The sequence below is a fragment of the Callithrix jacchus genome, chromosome 17, assembly GCF_049354715.1.
Source record: "Callithrix jacchus isolate 240 chromosome 17, calJac240_pri, whole genome shotgun sequence".
In the NCBI taxonomy this organism is placed as follows: domain Eukaryota; kingdom Metazoa; phylum Chordata; class Mammalia; order Primates; family Cebidae; genus Callithrix; species Callithrix jacchus.
In genome coordinates this window covers 16,842,440-16,862,948 of record NC_133518.1, presented here as the reverse complement: position 1 = coordinate 16,862,948, position 20,509 = coordinate 16,842,440, and the positions used below count along the sequence as shown (strand labels likewise).

At 42.3% G+C, this 20,509-nt stretch overlaps 3 pseudogenes; 2 read left to right on the top strand and 1 right to left on the bottom strand.

The window, feature by feature from the left end:
• Positions 1 to 9,570: 9,570 nt before the first annotated feature.
• On the bottom strand, positions 9,571 to 10,955 carry LOC100396493 (large ribosomal subunit protein uL1-like; annotated as a pseudogene).
• Positions 10,956 to 12,977: 2,022 nt separating this feature from the next.
• On the top strand, positions 12,978 to 14,193 carry LOC100396122 (keratin, type I cytoskeletal 18 pseudogene; annotated as a pseudogene).
• On the top strand, positions 12,983 to 13,566 carry LOC144580014 (keratin, type I cytoskeletal 18 pseudogene; annotated as a pseudogene).
• Positions 14,194 to 20,509: the final 6,316 nt, after the last annotated feature.

Below are 20,509 nucleotides of genomic sequence, written 5' to 3'. Positions count from 1 at the left end.
CTCAGCATGTGGAACATGCTAAAGACAGGCTATATGATAGGCCACAAAATAAGTCTCGGTGAATTTTTAAAAATTGAAATTATATCAATTATCTTCTCAGACTGCAGTGGAATAAAACTAGAAATCAACTACAAAAGAAACCCTGAAAACTACACAAATACATGAAGTTAAACAATCCGCTCCTGAATGATTTTGGGGTTAACAATAAAAATCAAGATGGAATTTTTAAAATTATCTGAGGTTTTCTAAGTGGCAAAGCATTCAAGAGGAAGAAAAGAGGAAAAAAAAAAGAAAAAAAATTATCTGAGGTAAATGATAATAGTGATACTAAGTTACCCAACTTCTGGGTTAAGCAAAAGCAGTGCTGAGAGGAAAGCTTACAGCACTAAATGCCTACAACAAAATGTCACACCTCAGGGAGCTGGGGAAATAAGAACAAATTAAACCCAACCATGGCAGAAGAAAAGAAATAACGAAATAACGAAGATCAGAGTAGAAATTGAAACAAAAATAAACAACAAAAAACACTGATGAAACAAAAATCTGGTTTTTTGAAAAGATAAACAAAATACATAAACCATTAGCTAGATTAATCAAGAAAAGAAGAGAGAAGATACAAATAAATTCAATTGGAAATGAAACTGAAGACGTTACCACCAATGCCACAGAAACACAAAAGATCATTCTGGACTGCTATAAACACCTCTATGCACACAAACTAGAAAATCTAGAGGAAACAGATACATTCCTGGAAACATACAACCATTCTAGATCAAATCAGGAAGAAACAGAAACCCCGAACAGACCAATAAGAAGAAGTGAGATTGAATCAGTAAGTTTAAAATTGCCGGCCGGGTGCAGTGGCTATGCCTATAATCCCAGCACTTTGGGAGGCCACAGTGGGTGACGCCCGAGCTCGGGAGTTTGAGACCAGACTCAGCAACATGGTGAAATGCCATCTCTACCAAAAATACAAAAAAAAAAAAAAAAAAAAAATAGCCAAGCATAGTGGCACATACCTGTGGTGCCAGCTACATGGGAGGCTGAGGTGAAAGAATTCCTTGAGCCTGGGAGGTGGAGGTTAAAGTGAGCCAAGATCACACCACCGCACTCCAACCTGGGTGACAGAGTGAGACCCCAGGACCCCCTCCCCCAAAAAATTGCCAACAGCAACAAAAGAGCCCAGGGCTAGATGGATTCACAGCTGAATTCCACCAGACACTCAAAGTAGAATTGGTGCCAATCCTACTGAAACTATTCCAAAAGATTGTAAAAGAGGGAAACCTACCTATCTCATTCTGTGAAGCCTGTATCACTCTGATACCAAAACTAGGAAAGGATATTTAAAAAAAAAAAAACCTTGGCCAAGCGCAGTGGCTCACACCTGTAACCCCAGCACTTTTGGAGGCCAAGGCGGGCAGATCACCTGAGGTCAGGAGTTCGAGACCAGCCTGACCAATATGGAGAAAATCCATCTCTACTAAAAATACAAAATTAGCAGGGTGTAGTGGCACATGCCTGTAATCCCAGTTACTCAGGAGGCTGGGGCAGGAGAATTGCTTGAACCCAACTGGTGAAGGTTGCAGTGAGCCAAGATAACCACTGTACTCCAGCCTGGGTGACAAGAGCAAAACTCCATCTCAAAAAAAAAAAAAAAAACCTTAAGACCAGTATCCCTGATGATCATAGATGCAAAAATCCTCAACAAAACACTAGCTATTTGAATCCAGCATCACATCAAAAAAATATGCCATGATCAAGTGGGTTTCATCCCAGGGAGGCGGGGATAGTTTGATATATGCAAGTCAATAAATGTGATACATCACATCAATAGAATTAACAGCAAAAGCCATGTGATGATTTCAATACATGCAGAAAAAGCTGTCGATATAATTTAGTATCGCTTTATGATTAAAAACCTTCAAGAAACTAGGCATAGAAGGGATTTATCTCAAAATGATAAAAGCCATCTATGACAAATCCACAGCCAGCATGATACTTAACGGGGAAAAGTGGAAAGCACTTCCCTTTGAGAACTGGAACAAGACAAGGATGCCTACTTACACCACTTCTATTCAATGTAGTACTGGAAGTCCCAACCAGGACAATCAGACAACAGAAAGAAATAAAGGCTATCCAAACTGGAAAAGAGGAAGTCAAACTGTTGCTCTTTGCTGCTGATATGATTGTATACCTAGAACACCCTTGATTTGCAGTAGAAGGAAATACGAAAAAAAAAAAAACCCTAAAGACTCCTGCAAAAGACTCCAAGAAATGATAAACGAATTCAGTGAAGTCTCAGGTTACAAAATCGATAAACAAATCAGTATAACCAACAACGACCAAGTCAAGAGTCAAATCATTAAACCAACCCCTTCTACAACAGCTGCAAAAAATTAAAATACCCTGGAACGTACTTAACGAAGAGGTAAAAGATCCCTACTAGGAGAACTACAAAGCACTGCTGAAAGAAATCACAGACGACACAAACAAATGGCTTTGCATTTTTACTCAAAAACGTCTTCCAGCTTTCCTCTGCTTCCAACTGCCTTCATACTTTAGTCATTGAATTTCTCGCAAGCGGGGCCTTTTCACTGCTCTGCCTTTATGCTTACCATTAATCCCACCTAAAAGAGTAATAAGAAGAGATTGAGGGGGCCGTGTGCAGTGACTCATGCTTATAATCTCAGCACTTTGGGAGGCCGGGGTGGGCAGATCACCTGAGGTCAGGAGTTTGAGGCCAGCCTGGCCAACGTGGCTAACGTAACTTAGCTGGTCGTGGTGATAGGCACCTGTAGTCCCAGCTACTTGGGAGGCTGAGGGAGGAGAAACGCTTGAACACAGGAGGTGGAGGTTGCAGCGAGCCGAGATCACGCCACTGCACTCTCCAGACTGGGCAACACAGCGAGACTCCGTCCGAAAAAAAAAAAAGAGAGAGATTGAGGGGAGAAAGAGAAGGCTGCATTTGTTGAATACGTATCGGAGTATTGGGTGCTCCATATACTGTAGACCATCTAATTTGCACAGCAATTCCATGAAGTAAGTATACTAGCCACCCCTTATCAAAGGTTTCCCTTTCAGCAGTTTCAGTTACCTATAGTCAACCACAGTCCAAAAATATAAATGGAAAATGGCAGAAATAAGCAATTCAGACATTTCCCACCATTCTGAGTAGTGTGATGAAATCTCATGCTATCCTGTTCTGACCCACTCAGAAAGTGAATCATCCGTTTGTCCAGAATGTCCACCCTGCCTACACTACCTCCCTATGAGTCATTTGCAATCTGGGTCGTCAGATAGGCTGTCGAGGTACCCCAATGCTTGTGTTTCAAGTCACTCTTATTTTACTTAACAATGGTCCCAAAGCACAATGGTAGTGATGCTGGCAACTCAGATATGCCAAAGAGAAGGCATAAAATGCTTTCCTTAAGTGAAAAGGTGGAAGTTCTTGACCTAATAAAGAAAAACACAATCCTATGCTGAGGTTGCTAAAATCTATGGTAAGAATGAATCTTCTATCTGTAAAATTGTGTAGAAGGAAAAAGAAATTCACGGGTAGTATATACATGGTACTATCCACAGTTTCAGGGATCCACTGAGGGTGGTGGAAACCCCCCTCAGATAAGTGGGGACTACTATAATTTTATCCTCTATTTTCCTGATGACGATAGTCATGTGAGTGGGATTAAGTAAACTGTCCACGGTCACACAGCTAGTAAGTGGCAGGACTAGCTTACTAGTGGCAAGTCCAAATACAGCCTTTTCTGTGTGCTCTTTCTACCCACTGTCTTCATCTGGCATTATCATTCAGATTCTATTCATCACTTTCTTATCTTAGCCTTTGCAACCTCCCTCATTTGGAGTTAGCTTCTCCATAATACTCCGTCTATATTTGTCTAATAATACCAAGTTTTTTTTTAATTGAGACATAATTCACATAACATAAAATTCATTTGCTTCAAGTGTACAACCCAGTGGTGTTTTCATATATTCGCTTCGTGTGCAACTGTGGGAAGTAGAAAAGTTCCTCTTGAAAGTTTTCTTTCTTGTTAAAGAATAAATCGTAACTGCACTAAAAACTCGTTATTAAGCCCTATCCTATGTAGCTGTTAGACATGCTTACAGGCATATAGTATATTCTACGTCCTTGTACTTTAACCAAGATATCTGTGCTGGATGTCCCAGCCATTGCTTTTACCTGTTTAGAAAAGTTTTAAGTGGTTTGCCAATCAGGCTTAGTTTAGATTGTGAGGTCTGGCTCCAAATGGAGATCAGACACAGCAGTAAGGATGACCCCAAATCATAAGGGATAAACATGTCTGCTTTTCCTTTGTTCGTTGTACTCTTGTGGCAAGATAGCTAGTGAGGGTACCCTTTCTGCAGTGCAGGAAGTAAAAAAGTAAAAATTGCTTTGCTGAGAAATCCTTTGTCTCACCGCTGAATTTTTCTTTGTGGCACCAAGCATCTGTTTCCAACAGCAACCATCACCATTATCTAATTCCAGAACATTTCCATCACCCCAAAAGTAACCCTATACCCATTATGTAGTAATTCTCCATTTCACCTTTCCTGGAACCCCTGGCAACTATAATTTGCTTCCGTCTCTATGCAGTTGCCTATTCTGGACATTTAATATAAATGAAATAATACATTAGATAGCCTTGTGTATCTAGCTTCTTTCACTCTGTTTAATATTTTTGAGGTTCAGGCACATTGTAATATTTCAGTACTTTCTTCCTTTTAACAGCTGAATATTATTCCATTGTATGGATATAACACATTTTGTTTATTCTTTTATCATTTGACGGACTTTTTTTTTCTACTTAAATAACATTTTTTAAAAATTGAGATGGAGTCTCCTTCTGTCGCCCATGCTGGAGAGCAGTGGTGCAATCTTGGCTCATTGAAACCTCTGCCTCCCATGTTCAAGTGATCCTCTCATGTCAGACTCCTGAGTAGCTGAAATTACAGGAGTGAGCCACCACGCCTGGCTAATTTTTGTATTTTTAGTGGAGACAGGGTTTCACCATGTTGGCCAGGCTGGTCTCGAACTCCTGACCTCAGGTGATCCACCTGCCTCAGCCTCCCAAAGTGCCGGGATTACAGGCATGAGCCACCATGCCTGATCTTTTTCTGCTTTTTAACTATTATAAAACCTGTGCACAACATTTTGTACAGACATTTGTTAACTTTCTTGGAGATATACCTAGGAGTATATCTGGTTCCTATGCTAACTCCATGTTTAACATCTTGAGAAATTGTCAAACTGTGTTCCAGAGCTGCTGTATGACTTCATATTACCACCAGTAATGTATGAGAGTTCCAATTTTTGCATATCAGGTAACATTTGCTATTGATCATCTGCCCATTCCCGCCCCAGGTTTATTGAGGTATACATAATTATTGAGGTAGAAAGATAGATGGATAGACAGAAATAAATGTCCATCTTTTGAGTATAGCCCAACCTAACAGGTGGAAAGTAGTATCTCATTGTGATTTTATTTACATCTCTCTGATGACTAACACTCTTATTGCTCGTTTGTATGTCTTCTTTGGAGAAATGTCTGTTCAAATCCTTTAACCACAGTGAGAAATTATTTGTCTTTTCTATTGTTTAGTAATCAGAGATGTATGCATTGTATAGCAGTGCCTTATGAGACGTATGATTTCCAAATGTTTTCTCCCATTCTGTGGGATAACTTTTCACTTTCACCATGGTGTTCTTATTTGAAGTCCAATTTACCTATTTTTTTTCTCTTTTTATTTGTGCTTTTGGTGTTATATCTAAGAAACCATTGCCTAATTCAAGGTTGCAAAGATTTACTACTATGTTTTCTTCTGAGTTTTATAATTTTATCCCTTACTAAAAAGGTTTACAATTTTAACCCTTCCTACTAAAATTACAAAACTAGGCTTCTAGTTTTAGGTCTTTAACTCTTTTTTCAGTTATTCTGGTACACGACCTAGGTAGGGGTTCAATTTCACTGTTTTGTAGGTGAACATAAAATTGTCCCAACATCATTTGTTAAAAACAACAGTAAAACTATTCTTTCCCTCCATTGAATTATCTTGACCCTTATTATGTGTTTTTTTCTCTTTCAATTTTTCATATATATATATATATATTTTTTTTTTTTTTTTTAAAGACAGGGTTTCACCATGTTGGTCAGGCTGGTCTTGAACTCCCGACCTCAGGTGATCCGCCCGCCTTGGCCTCCAAAGTGCTTGGATTACAGGCGTGAGCCACTACGCCCGGCCTCAATTTTTCTTTTTACTTTCTCTTTCTCAACATCTTTAGTATAGCCCGTGTTTTAAAACAAATGTTGACACTTATTTTCCTAGCTCCACATCTAGCATGGGACTATGACACTATAACCCTGCAATAAACGTGTTCAGTGAATGAAAAGCTGATTGGAGATTCCTAATGTCCATCAAGACATACCAAATGTCATAGACTCTGAAAGGTGCTGGGGAAGCTTTATACATGAAGCTGACAATTCAGTGAATTTTTCAAACCAATAGTTTTCAAGGGGAGTCCCAGAACTTAATCATCTTAGACTGAATGGGTCTTGGGGATCATCAACCCTCTCATTTTCCAGTGCTGAAAAGCAGTCTTTAAAAGGCTAAATAGCAGCCTATCTCATGTAAAATTGCTACAGGGTCCCAGCTGTCCTTGAAATTACATTCAGACTATTACAAGTTAACAAAGGATTCTTTCAGTTAGTTCTTGATAAAGCACTTTTTTCAGTTCTGATAAAAGTCCTTTCCAGATGAAAGACCACTGCTTTTGCTTCATACCACATTCATCTTCTGAGATAAGTCTATCCGAGACTTTTTTTAAAATCCTCCACCCTAGGGGAACACTTTTTCTCTTAAGTTGTATAGCTCCTTCTTGCTCTTCCACAGACTTAGCCATTTATTTTGTATTGTTCTATTGCTTTGGATTATTATATAACCTTGAAATGCTATTTGATTTATCACACTTTTGTGTGTGGCCATCCAAGTAGACTACTCCAACTAGATCCAGGAATAGAAATAGAATTTTACGATTTATTATATGACCTATAGAGGCTTGCATCCCATAGATATGCAGCAGACATTTCTTGATATTATTTGTGCATTCAGACAATTCATTTTAAAAATAAGAAACTGTTAACCCTAGGTGTCATTTGCTTCCCCCATCCCATAGAGAGGTAAGGCAGTTTACTCTTAGATCACTCAGGATGACAGCCTCTAGAAGAGAAACGTTTTCTCATTTGGAAATTTTCTAGTGATTCACTACTTGCTTTCCTAAAGGAATGGAGAGACCAGAGGCCTAAGATATGTGTACATATATATTTAAGTGTTTTTTAATATTACTATTAAAAAATTTTAAATTATATTAAAATGATTTTTTTAGAAAAGATTGGCAGGGCCAGGTATGGTGGCTCACACCTGTAATCCCAGCACTTTGGGAGGCTGAGGTGGGTGAATCATGAGGTCAAGAGATCGAGACCATCCTGGTCAACATAGTGAAACCCCATCTCTACTAAAAATACCAAAAAAATTAGCTGGGCATGGTGGCGTGTGCCTGTAATCCCAGCTACTCAGGAGGCTGAGGCAGGAGAATTGCCTGAACCCAGGAGGCGGAGGTTGCCCTGAGCCGAGATCGCACCATTGCACTCCAGCCTGAGTAACAACAGCGAAACTCCGTCTCAAAAAAAAAAACAAAAACAAAAATTAGCTGGGCATGGTGGCATGCATCTGTAATCCAAGCTACTCAGGAGGCTGAGACAAGAGAATTGCTTGAACCTGGGTGGTGGAGGTTGCAGTGAGCCGAGATCATGCCACTACACTTCAGCATGGGTGACTGAGAGAAACTGTCTCAAAAAAAAAAATCGGTAGAATTCTCCAAAGAACTCAGCAAATTAAACTAACTCTTAAGGGAACTCTGAGCTGTAATTTTAAATTACTGGGTCAGAAAATAAAGACATCCTATGTTTCTCTCTCTCTCTCTCTCTCTCTCTCTCTCTCTCTCTCTCTCTCTCTCTCTCTTTTCTTTAGAGACAGGGTCTTGCTGTGTCGCCCAGGCTGGAATGCAGTGGTACTATCATTGCTCCCTGCAGCTTCAACCTCCAATCCTCTAGCGATCTTCCACTTCAGCCTCCCCAGTAGCTCAGACCACAGGTGCGCACCCACGTCTGGCTGGATGTTTCTTTTTATCTCAAGCTTGCTTCCTAGTTAGTTATGAGATGGAGGAAAGAAATGGAATAATCTAGCCTCCTACTGTAATAATGGAATAATCTAGCCTCTTCGCTGAACATAAATAGAGTCTCTGGAACTGTTTGGGTTAAACTATAAAATTAAGATTAAACAAAAGGTAGCAGAATGAGAAAGGATGAGTATATCATGATATGATACTCAGTACACTGTCATGCATCTATGGAAATACAGTGAACCTATTAACTGATTATGATAAGGACAAATTATTGTGGGTTAAGGTGACACCCTTGTAACAACGAATCCCGCACATGCTATTCGTATGTTTTTAGCTTATGGAAAATAAAAAAATAAATAACAAAACTAAAAATTTTGTGAACTTACAATTTTTTTTCTCAATTCCCAGCAATCAGTTGCTGTTTCAAATTTACGCTATTTTAAAATTATGATAATGAATGAAAAAACAATAGAAACAGATGTAAAATCACTAAATCATTTCACTTATTTGGACTTCATTTATAAAGTGAGGGCGTTAGCCTAGATTTTTGGCTCCTCAAACTGTAATGGATACATGAACAACATCATCATGTGAAAATTGGTTTGAAATGCAGAATCTGGGGCCCAACTCTAGACCTAAATCAGAACCGGAACTTTACCAAATCCCCACCTAGGCCGAGCATGATGGCTCACACCTGTAATCCCAGCACTTTGGGAGGCCAGGGCGGGAGGATCACCTGAGGTCAGGAGTTCGGGACCAACCTGGCCAACATGGTGAAACATGTTTTTACTAAAAATACAAACGGGCATGGTGGTGTATGCCTGTAATCCCAGATACTTGGGAGGCTAAGGCAGGAGAATCTCTTGAACCAGGGCGGCAGAGGTTGCAGTGAGCCAAGCTTGTGCCACTGTACTCCAGCCTGAGTGACAGAGTGAGCCTCCATCTCAAAAAAAAAAAAAAACCCCACCTTATTTATATACATACTGAAGTATGAGAGGACTGACATAAACAACACAGAGTAACTTCCAGCTAGTCATTTCTACCATCCCACGATTCTGGTTGACAGATTTCGAGTTACATAAAACGAGAGTCACTTACCTAAGAGTTGTGTTTGACTTGAGGACATGGACTACTGGGCAGGCTGAACTAACTTTCCAGGTCACAGCTTTAAATTAACAAGGGACACAGAAAATAAAGACTTGCTCTGCTTCCTTGTTGTTGCTGGGTTCCCTCCTGTTACAATAAGATTCATTTTGATACTCAAGTGTACATAAACCATAGGATAATTTAATATTTGTTGAGTTCCTATAATTTTCTATATGCCAAAAAGAACTTAAAAGTTAAGATTCCTGCCTCCTAATGACAATGGGAACTTTGCTTTAAAAGGCTCAGTGTGGCCAGGGGCGGTGGCTCACGCCTGTAATCCTAGCACCTTCGGAAGCCGAGGTGGGCAGATCACCTGAGGTCAGGAGTTCAGGACCAGCCTGGCCAACATGGAGAAACCCCATCTCTACTAAAAATACAAAAATTAGCGTGCATGGTGGCAGGCACCTGTAATCCTAGCTACTCGAGAGATTGAGGCAGGAGAATCGCTTGAACCTGGGAAGCTGAGGTTGCAGAGAGCCAAGATCGTACCATTGTACTCCAGCCTGGGCAACAAGAACAAAAATCCGTCTCGAAAAAAAAAAAAAAAGGCTGAGCGTATGGAGCCCTGGGATGATTTAATCATAAAGCGCTTCCTAATTTGTAAAATTTTTTTTGACTGGTAATAAAATTTATTCAAATGTGCTTTAATATAGGCGCTGGGGCTTGCCCATGGTGCTCTTGATATATAAGGCCCGGACATTCTGCCAGTTTTTCTTGAGGAATGACACCAAGAAATTGACAGCCAGGTGAATGTTATACACAAGCTCATCGTCTGTCATCTTCACGACCAACAGCCACAGCCAGACATAACCCCTTCTTCATTTGGAACTTGATCGTGGACTTCACCTCATCCACTTTGGCCACCATGTTTTCATTGAGTGTGAGCAGGGAGGGGAACTTTCCTGCCTTATTCAGGCTTGGGCCAAGGATTCGTGGAATCTGCTTGATCAGAGACTCTGAGGCCAAAAATGCATCATACTTCTTGGCCAGCTTCTTGACCAGTTTTTTCTTGTTGAGTTTTTTCAGCGCCTCAATGTCCATGTGGGGAATATCCACAGCCTTGGCCTCGTCACAATGCTGCTGGTCCCCCAGGACACACACGGACAACTTGGGGTGAGGAGTGGACTTAAGCCTGACGGTGCCCGAGAAACGCTTGTCCTTCTGGGGGTCATAGTTCTTTTTTTTTTTTTTTTGAGACGGAGTTTCGCTCTTGTTACCCAGGCTGGTGTGCAATGGCGCGATCTCGGCTCACCGCAACCTCCGCCTCCTGGGTTCAGGCAATTCTCCTGCCTCAGCCTCCTGAGTAGCTGGGATTACAGGCACGCACCACTGTGCCCAGCTAATTTTTGTATTTTTAGTAGAGACGGGGTTTCACCTCGTTGACCAGGATGGTCTCTATCTCTTGACCTCGTGATCCACCCGCCTCGGCCTCCCAAAGTGCTGGGATTATAGGCGTGAGCCACAGCGCCCGGCCTGGTCATAGTTCTTTAAACTGATCTGCAACTCCACGGTCTCCAGGAACTTGCGGCGCCTGCACTGGTTCGGGAGCAGGACTTCCCGCACTGCCTCGTACAGGGTGTCGCGAGAGACTTTGCTGCTCATGGCTTCTCCTGCCGCGCTACCCGGAAAAGAGCCTAATTTGTTATTCTTATCCAGAATAGGAAGGCACACCAATTCCGTAAAATATCTCCTGCTTGAGTCACGTGGTGAAAAGCACAGGGTGCAGGGGAACGAAAGCAGCTTTCTCTCTACAGTGCCATTCCCATTGACTTTGTATATGCGATTAGGCAGCCAGAAAATTATCATAGACTGTGAGCTCTACTTTCCCCCTAATTTATCTGTGACCCAAAATAGTATATGGTTTAGTTTAATTCGAGGTCAGCAGAAATTCAATATGAAAGCACTTGAGTCCGTTAGGAAATAGGCGGAAGTGGTGGAGAAAATGAGCTAGTGTTCCGTGTGGGGGAAGGAGTTAGCAAGTTCGCTGGGGGGAGGTGTTTACTCCAGAGGTGGTGGGAGAGAACTCAAGAATTGAAGGAGGCCATCGTGGAGGTGGATGAGTGGGTGTAGCAGGGATATTATTATTTTTTTCTTTTTTCTTTTTGTTTTACCCGAGTTTCATCTTGAAATGGATGGATACTATTAAAATAGGTTTATATATATGTATATATATATATTTTTTTGGAGACAGGGTCTCATTCTCTCACCCAGGATGAAGTGCAGTGACTGGATCTCAGCTCACTGCAACCTCTGCCTCCCGGACTCAAGGGATCCTCTCACCTCAGCCTCCTGTTGGGGGCTACAGAGAGGGACTGGGAGTACAGGCGTGTCACACCACGCTTGTCTAATATTTTTCTTTTTGTTGTTTTGTTTGTTTTTGAGATGAAGTTTTGCTCTTGTTGCCCAGGCTGGAGTGCAATGGTGCAATCTCGGCTCACTGCAACCTCCACCTCCCGGGTTCAAGTAATTCTCCTGCCTCAGCCTCCCGAGTAGCTGGGATTACAGGCATGTGCCACCGGGCCCGGCTAATTTTGTATTTTTAGTAGAGACAGGTTTTCACCATGTTGGTCAGGCTTGTCTCAAACTTCCGACCTCAGGTGATCCTCTCACCTTGGCCTCCCAAAGTGCTGGGATTCCAGGCGCGAGCCACTGCACCCAGCCTTTTTTTTTTTTTTTTTGAGACAGGGTCTTACTCTGTAACCCAAGCTGGAGTACAGTGAAGCCATCTTGGCTCACTGCAACCTCTGCCCCACAAGGTCAAGTGATTCCCATGCCTCAGTCTCTCAGGTAGCTGGGACTACAAGTGCAAGCCACCACCCCTGGGTAATGTTTCTATTTTTGTAGAGACAGAGTTTCACCATGTTGCCGAGGCTGGTAATTTTTTGTTTGTTTGTTTTTGTTTTTTACACTTTTTTGTAGAGATGAGGTCTCACCATATTGGCCAGGCTGGTCTCAAACGCTTAAGTTCCTTCTGCCTCAGCCTCCCAAAGTGCTGGGATTACAGGTGTGAGCCACCAAACCTGGACTAGTTTTAGATTTTCAATTGAATGTGCTGTCCTCAAAAACAGGTTTGCCTTTTTAAATTGGAGAGTACCTTACACATTATGGTTGATTGTTGTTAGTGACAGTGTACTTGGTGCAAACTCTTTCAACTTGTCATTTTATTAGTTTACTTTGGGCCTTTCGGTCTAGCCAGACACAAGTGGGTTCTCAAAGAAAATGAGGAGTTCTCAAAGGAGACGAGGTAGACTTATGTGCTGCTGCAGTTTATAATTTGCTGGCACATAGCTGGCACGATTTTGCATTTTTTCTCTTTACTGGTATGTGACCTGACATCACATCTGGATTGTAACTTTCTTGAAAAAATGGGGAAGCCGTGGTGCTTGACACCAGTTGACCGTGTAAGAGTCAATTATCTTGGTAGGCAAAGCCTGAGTCCCGTCCTTTCTCTCTCCTGCCCGGGGCAGAGTGAGCTTCACCACTCGATCCACCTTCTCCACAAACTACTGGTTCCTGGGCTCCATCCAGGTGCCCAGCTACGGTGCCCAGCTGGTCAGCAGTGTGGCCAGTGTCTATGCAAGGGCCGGAGGCTCTGGTCCCCACATATCTGTGTCCCGCTCCACCAGTTTCTGGGGTGACATGGGGGCCAGGGGCCTGGCTGTGGGGATGGCAGGAATGGGAGGGATCCTGAATGAGAAGGAGACTATGCAAAGTCTGAACGACCGCCTAGCCTCCCACCTGGACAGAGTGAGGGACCTGGAAACCAAGAACTGGAAGCTGGAGAGCAAAATCCAGGAGCAGCTGGAGAAGAAGGGACCCTAAGTCAGAGACTGGAGCCATTACTTCAAGACCATCGAGGACCTGAGGGCTCGGATCTTCGCAAATACTTGGACAATGCCCGCATCGTTCTGCAGATTGACAATGCCCGTCTTGCTGCTTATGACTTTAGAGTCAAGTATGAGACAGAGTTGGCCATGCCTCAGTCTGTGGTGAGTGACATTCATGGGCTCCACAAGGTCATTGATGACACCAATGTCACTCGGCTGCAGCTAGAGACAGAGATTGAGGCTGTCAAGGAGGAGCTGCTCTTCATGAAGAAGAACCATGAAGAGGAGGTAAAAGGCCTACAAGCCCAGATTGCCAGCTCTGGGTTGACCATGGAGGTAGATGCCCCCAACTCTCAGGACCTCGCCAAGATCATGGGAGACATCTGGGCCCCATAGGACGAGCTAGCTCAGAAGAACCGAGAGGAGCGGGACAAGTGCTGGTCTCAGCAGATTGAGGAGAGCACCGCAGTGGTTCCCACGCAGTCCGCCAAGGTTGGAGCTGCTGAAATGACTCTCACAGAGCTGAGACATACGGTCCAGTCCTTGAAGATCGACCTGGACTCCATAAGAAATACGAAGATCAGCTTGGAGAACAGCCTGAGGGAGGTGGAGGCCCGCTATGCCCTGCAGATGGAGCAGCTCAACGGGATCCTGCTGCACCTGGAGTCAGAGCTGGTACAGACCTGGGCAGAGGGACAGCACCAGGCCCAGGAGTACCAGGCCCTGCTGAACATCAAGGTCAAGCTGGAGGCTGAGATTGCCACCTACTGCCGCCTGCTGGAAGATGGTGAGGACTTCAATCTTTGTGATGCCCTGGACAGCAGCAACTCCATGCAAACCATCCAAAAGACCACCATCCACCAGACAGTGGATGGCAAAGTGGTGTCTGAGACCAACGACACCAAAGTTCTGAGACATTAAGCCAGCAGAAGCAGGGGGACCCTTTGGGAGCAGGCGGCCAATAAAAGTTCAGAGGTCAAAAAAAGAGTCAATTATCTTGAGGTTTCTCAGACCTCTTTAAGTATTCAGTGGCTTTCATTAAATGTTTTATAATTCTTTTTTTTTTTTTTTAGACAGAGTTTCTCTTTTGTTGCCCAGGCTGGAGTGCAATGGTGCGATCTCGGCTCATTGTAACTTCTGCCTCCCAGGTTCAAGTGATTCTCCTGCCTCAGCCTCCCGAGTAGCTGGGATTACAGGCATGCACCACCACTTCTGGCTAATTTTTTTGTGTTTTTAGTAGAGACAGGGTTTCTCCATGTTGGTCAGGCTGGTCTCAAACTCCTAACCTCAGGTAATCCACCCTCCTCGACCTCCCTAAGTGCTGGGATTACAGATGTGAGCCATTGTGCCCAGCCTATAATTCTTTTTTTAACTGTTGACTCCTTTGGTTAATGGAACCCCCATCTGTGTGGTTCGTTAAAACAAAACTCTTCTTACACTTTTATTTTCTGTATTAACCTTGTCCTACTTTACATTTTAAGAATTAAACAATTAATCCAACCTCAGGAAATCCTTTTCAAGTAAATAATGTTTTTACCCTCGTCTTAAAGGTAACGAAAATGTAGCAAATGCTATTGTTCAGCATCAACAGATATTATTGAACACCTACTATGTGCTAGGTACAGGGGGCACATAGATGAACAAATTACAGTTTCAGCTTTGTAGATGTGCCCACAAGAAAATAAAGTACAGGCTGGGTGCAGTGGCTTAGGCCTGTAATCCCAGCACTGTGGGAGGCCAAGGCGGGCAAATCACCTGAGGTCAGGAGTTTGGGACCAGCCTGGCCAAATGGTGAGCCCCATCTGTACTAAAAATACAAAAATTAGCCAGGCATGGTGGTGGGCACCTGTAATCCCAGCTATGTGGGAGGCTGAGACAGGAGATTTGCTTGAACTCGGGAGGTGGAGGTTGTGGTAAGCCGAGATTGTGCCATTACACTCCAGCCTGGGCAACAGGAGTGAAAATCCATCTCAAAAAAAAAAAAAAGGAGGCCGGGCGCGGTGGCTCACGCCTATAATCCCAGCACTTTGGGAGGCTGAGGTGGGTGGATCACGAGGTCAAGAGATCGAGACCATCCTGGTCAATGAAGTGAAACCCCGTCTCTACTAAAAATACAAAAAAAAATTATCTGGGCATGGCGGCACGTGCCTGTAATCCCAGCTACTCGGGAGGCTGAGGCAGGAGAATTGCTTGAACCCACGAGGCGGAGGTTGCGGTGAGCCGAGATTGTGCCATTGCACTCCAGTCTGGATAACAGCAGCAAAATTCCGTCTCAGAAAAAAAAAAAAAAAAGGAAAGGAAAGGAAAGAGAAGAAAGTACTATGATACTGTGCAATATGTACTGTAAGTGATGTATAAACCGATCACAGAGCAGGAGTGCAGAGGAAGAGAAGAGTGAAGATAATGGACACCTAACAGCCTGGGTGCAAAGGTTAGTTTGTCATTAGTCTCTAGAGAAGGAAAGCAAAATCAGGCAAGGGTGGAGGGGATTGAGTTAGGGTGGATATTTCAGGATAACCAGTGGGTCCTCTGTATATAAGACAGGGATATGTGTCACTGGCATCAATAAATGAGGTTCCCTTTCTGTGATTGTCAGGGAACATATGACATTAATTTGTTATATTACTTCAAATTCAAAGTAAAGGGCCAGGCATGGTGGCTCACGGCTGTAATCCCAGCACTTTGGGAAGCCGAGGCAGGTGGATCCTGAGGTGAGAAGTTCGATAGCAGCCTGGCCAACATGATGAAACCCTGTCTCTGCTAAAAATGCAAAACTTAGCCAAGCATGGGGATGCTGTGACTGTAGTCTCAGTTTCTCAGGAGGCTGAGGCAGGAGAATCACTTGAACCTGGGAGGCAGAGGTTGCAGGGAGTCAAGAGCGTGCTGCTGCACTCCAACCTGGGTGACAAGAACGAGACTCCATCTCGAAAATACATAAATAATTTGAAGTAAAGCAATTGTATTTCAAAGGCAAAACAGATTAAGGCTCAAATTGCTATATGTCATCATCTGCCGTGTGAATGAGATTGGGTAACTATAATGTAAAAAAGTACTCCGTATAATGTAAAAAAGGAGTGAAGGGGGGTACTCAGAGATGGCTTACAGATAAAGTTGGCAATATCAATGGACTGGTGAAGGAGAGATGGGTTAAGAAGGGAAAAAAAGAGGCAAGGAAGTCATGGGAACATGGAGGACATGTGTTCGTATGCTGATTCATTAAGATTAATTAACAGGGGAGGGAGCAGCGGGGGAAAAAAAGAAAAAGAAAAAAAGAGGTTAATTCACAGAAAAAAAAAACTAAATTCTCTCATGAACCTCAGCTGTCCAAACTTTCAATAAGTTTTGGTCATTTTTGGTCACAGCTTCTGTCCCGAAGTTTGAGTAAAACAATTAATATGATATAGGCATATGCTTTATGATGATGTTTTGGTCAATGATGGACTGCATACAGGACAGTGGTCTCATAGCTAAAAGTTCCTATTGCCTAGTGATGCCACAGACATCCTAACATTATAGTGCAATGAGTTACCTTTTTAATGTTTAGGTATGTTTAGATATACAAAAATACTTGCCGTTGTGTTATAGTTGCTTACAGTATTTAGTATAGGAGCATACTGTACAGCATGTAACCTAAAAGCAATAGGCTATATAGGTGTATCGGGGGCTGTACCATCTAGGTTTCTATAAGTATATTCTATTTACTCTATTATGTTCACACAGTGATGAAATCACCTATCAACAAGTTTCTCAGAACATATTGCTGTCATTAAGCAATATATGACTGCATTAAGAAATGGTCATTGGCCAGGCATGGTGGCTCATGCATGTAATCCCAGAACTTTGGGAGGCCAAGGCGGATGGAGCGCTTGAGGTCAGCTATTCAAGAGCAGCCTGGCCAACACGGTGAAACCCTGTCTCTTTTGATTTATTTATTTATTTTTTTAATCAAGGATTTCAGAAATCAAGGTGAAACCTTGTCTCTACAAAAAAATACCAAAATTAGCTGGGCATGGTGGTGGGCACCTGTAATCCCAGCTACTTGGGAGGCTGAGGCAGGAGAATTGCTTGAACCCAGGAGTCAGAGGTTGCAGTGAGCTGAGATCATGCCACTGCACTCCAGCCTGAGCAACAGAGTTAGACTCTGTCTTAAAAAAAAAAATAGAAAAAAGAAGAAAAGGAAAAATAAATAAATAAAATAAAAAGACGGGCGCAGTGGCTTATGCCTGTAATCCCAGCGCTTCTTTGGGAGGCTGAGGAGGGCAGATCACCTGAGGTTGAGAGTTTAACACTAGCCTGACCAACATGGAGAAACTCCGTCTCTACCAAAAAAATAGAAAATTAGCCGGGCATGGTGGCACGTGACTATAATCCCAGCTATTAGGGTGGCTGAGGCTGAAGAATCACTTAAAGCCAGGAGGCAGAGGTTGCAGTCAGCCGAGATCATACCATTGCACTCCAGCCTGGGCAACAAGAGCGAAATTCCATCTCAAAAAAAAAATTAAAAAAAAAAAAAAGGGCCAGCACGGTGGCTCACGCCTGTAATCCCAGCACTTTGGGAGGCTGAGGCGGGTAGATCATCTGAGGTCAGTAGTTCGAGACCAGCCTGATCAATATGGTGAAACTCTGTCTCTACTAAAAATACAAAAAATTCGCCATGCATGGTGGCGTGCCCCTGCAGTTCCAGCTACTCGGGAGGCTGAGGCAGAAGAATCGCTCGAACCTGGGAGGCGGAGGTTGCAGTAAGCCAAGATCATGCCATTGCACTCCAGCCTGGGTGACAGAGTGAGACTCTGCATTTAAAATAAAATAAATAAATAAGTTTTCCAAACTTAGATAAAAACAAACAAACGAAAATAATAAATAAATAAATAAAATAAATAAAAAGGTTCACACAGGACCCATGTCTATTGCTTATTCTTTCATTTACCATTCTCCAACTAGATTATTTCTTTGCTCCACATTAGTACAAGCACTCTGATGATTATAAAATAAGAGACTCTTGGCCAAAATATTTAAAATCTCTTAATTCTATGAGATTAATAAGCATTAGTTAATTAATTTTCTTCTATTAAAGGTAGCACAGTGAGCAAAGGCAAGTATAATTCAGCCCAGTGCCCAATGCTTATCTCCACAAGATCACAAAATCCCTTCAAATGATTAAGACTTCTATTAAATACTTTTCTCTCCTTTTCATGACATTATCACATGCTCTGTGTAACCGCTGAAGAATGCTGGGTTAAGGGTGACAGGATTACATGAAGTTGTGGGTTTAAGTAAGCACCATTTTAAGTACAGCAGAAAGAAAATGGGCTGTGAGGCTTGTTCACAGTGTCTACCATTGGCTTCCCATTTTATATCATTGGATTCTCAGTTGAGAAACAGTCATCAAAGAGCCAGTGGCAAAATTTCAAAGATGATATAAAGAACAGAGCAAATACATTTTTATATTTGATCCTGGCTGCATGGTATACTAGTGAAGCTAATTAAGACTGAACACACAGGTCTACCTATTCCGATTAGTTATTTTCTTGGTAAAAGAGCTGAATTTATAGAAAGGAAACCAAATTTCCTGAAGATATGATTAATGTTATGCAAGCTTCCTTTTATACTCTTTTACTCAATCCTGTTTTTTTAAACTAAAAGATGGCTCAAGAGTTTCCAGTATTTTGTTACCAAAAATGACATAATTTCTGTGCCCTGATCATCCTGTATTCATAACCCTTTGTGCCTTATATCCATTTTAACGATACCCTATTGGCTTTAAAAATTAATATCAGAGCACTTCCAGAATGAAGACATGAGGAACTCAATAAACATTTTACCCAGGAAAATAATCATGACTGGTGAAAATTATAAATAAAAAATGACCATGGATCAGACTGTGGAGCAATTTATACTACAGGACAATTTCAAAAACACTGCGGCAATCAGCTAGTAATTAGTGGAGGCTAACAGCTGGGAGTGAGACTAACAAAGGCAAACCATCCAAAGACTTGACAGAGAGATGAGGAAAACAGTCAGAGAGAAGCTGGCTAAAACCACTGTCATCCCTGAGGAAGGAGGAAGAGAGAGTCAGCGTGACCGTTGCATTGCAAAACTGCATTTTTCCCGAGAAGCACCATCAGAGACTGCACCCTGCAGGGAATATAGACTTTGCTGAACTAGTCTAGTTGAGTCACTAAACAAATAAACAAACAAACAGCAACAATGACAACAAGCCCTGGAGCCAGGGGTCAGTATCCAGAGTTCCTGCAATGGACAGTGTACAACAAAAAAAGTATAAGCCATACAAAGAAACTGGAAAGTGTGACCCATTCAAACAGAAACTGCCTTGAGGAGACATGGATATCAGACCTAGCACATAAGGACTTCAAAGCAGTTATTGTAAATACATTAGAAGAACTTAAGGAAACAATGCTTTAAAAATTAAAGGAAGGTACGATGCAAATGTTTTTTCAAATAGAGAATATTGATAAAGAGAAAGTTTAAAACAAAAAAGAACCAAACATAAAATCTAGAGTTGAAAAGTACAGAAATAAAAGATTCGACTGTGTGTGGTGGCTCATGACTGTAATCCCAATGCTTTGGGAGGCCAAGGACATTGGATCACCTGAGGTCAGGAGTTCAAGACCAGCCTGGACAAAATGGTGAAATCCTGTCTCTACTAAAAATACAAAAATTAGTGGGGGATGGTGGCGAGCCTCCGTAATCTCAGTTACTCAGGAGGCTGAGGCAGGAGAATCGCTTGAACCAGGAGGCAGAGGTTTCAGTGAGCTGAGACTGCACCACTGCACTCCAGCCTGGGGGACAAGAGCAAAACTCCATCTAAAAAAAAAAATTCACTATAGGGGCTCAACATGAGATTTGAACTAGCAGAAAACAGAAGAATCAGAGAATACATTCGGAAGAACAGAGAGGGGAAAAGGAGGAAAAAAATGAACAGTGCATTAAGGAAATGTGGGACACCGTTATGTGCACCAACATATGCATAAAGGGAATACCAGAAGGATGGAAGAGAAAAAGAAACAAAAAATAGCTGAAGAAATAATAGCTGAAAACTTCTCCAAATTTGATGAAAATGTTTAATGTAAACAAACATCTAAGGAACTCAGGAAACACTTAATTAGATAAATGCAAAGAGATATATACCCAGATGTGTCAAGGGCAAAATGTTGAAAAACAGAGAATCTTGAAGTCAGCAAGAGAGACTTGGCTTATGTACAAGGGAACCCTAATAAGATTAATAAGTTGGGTGAGGCATGGTGGGATGCACCTATAGTCCCAGCTACTCAGGAGGCTGCGGTGCGAGAATTGCTTGAGTCAAGAAGTTCAAGACTGT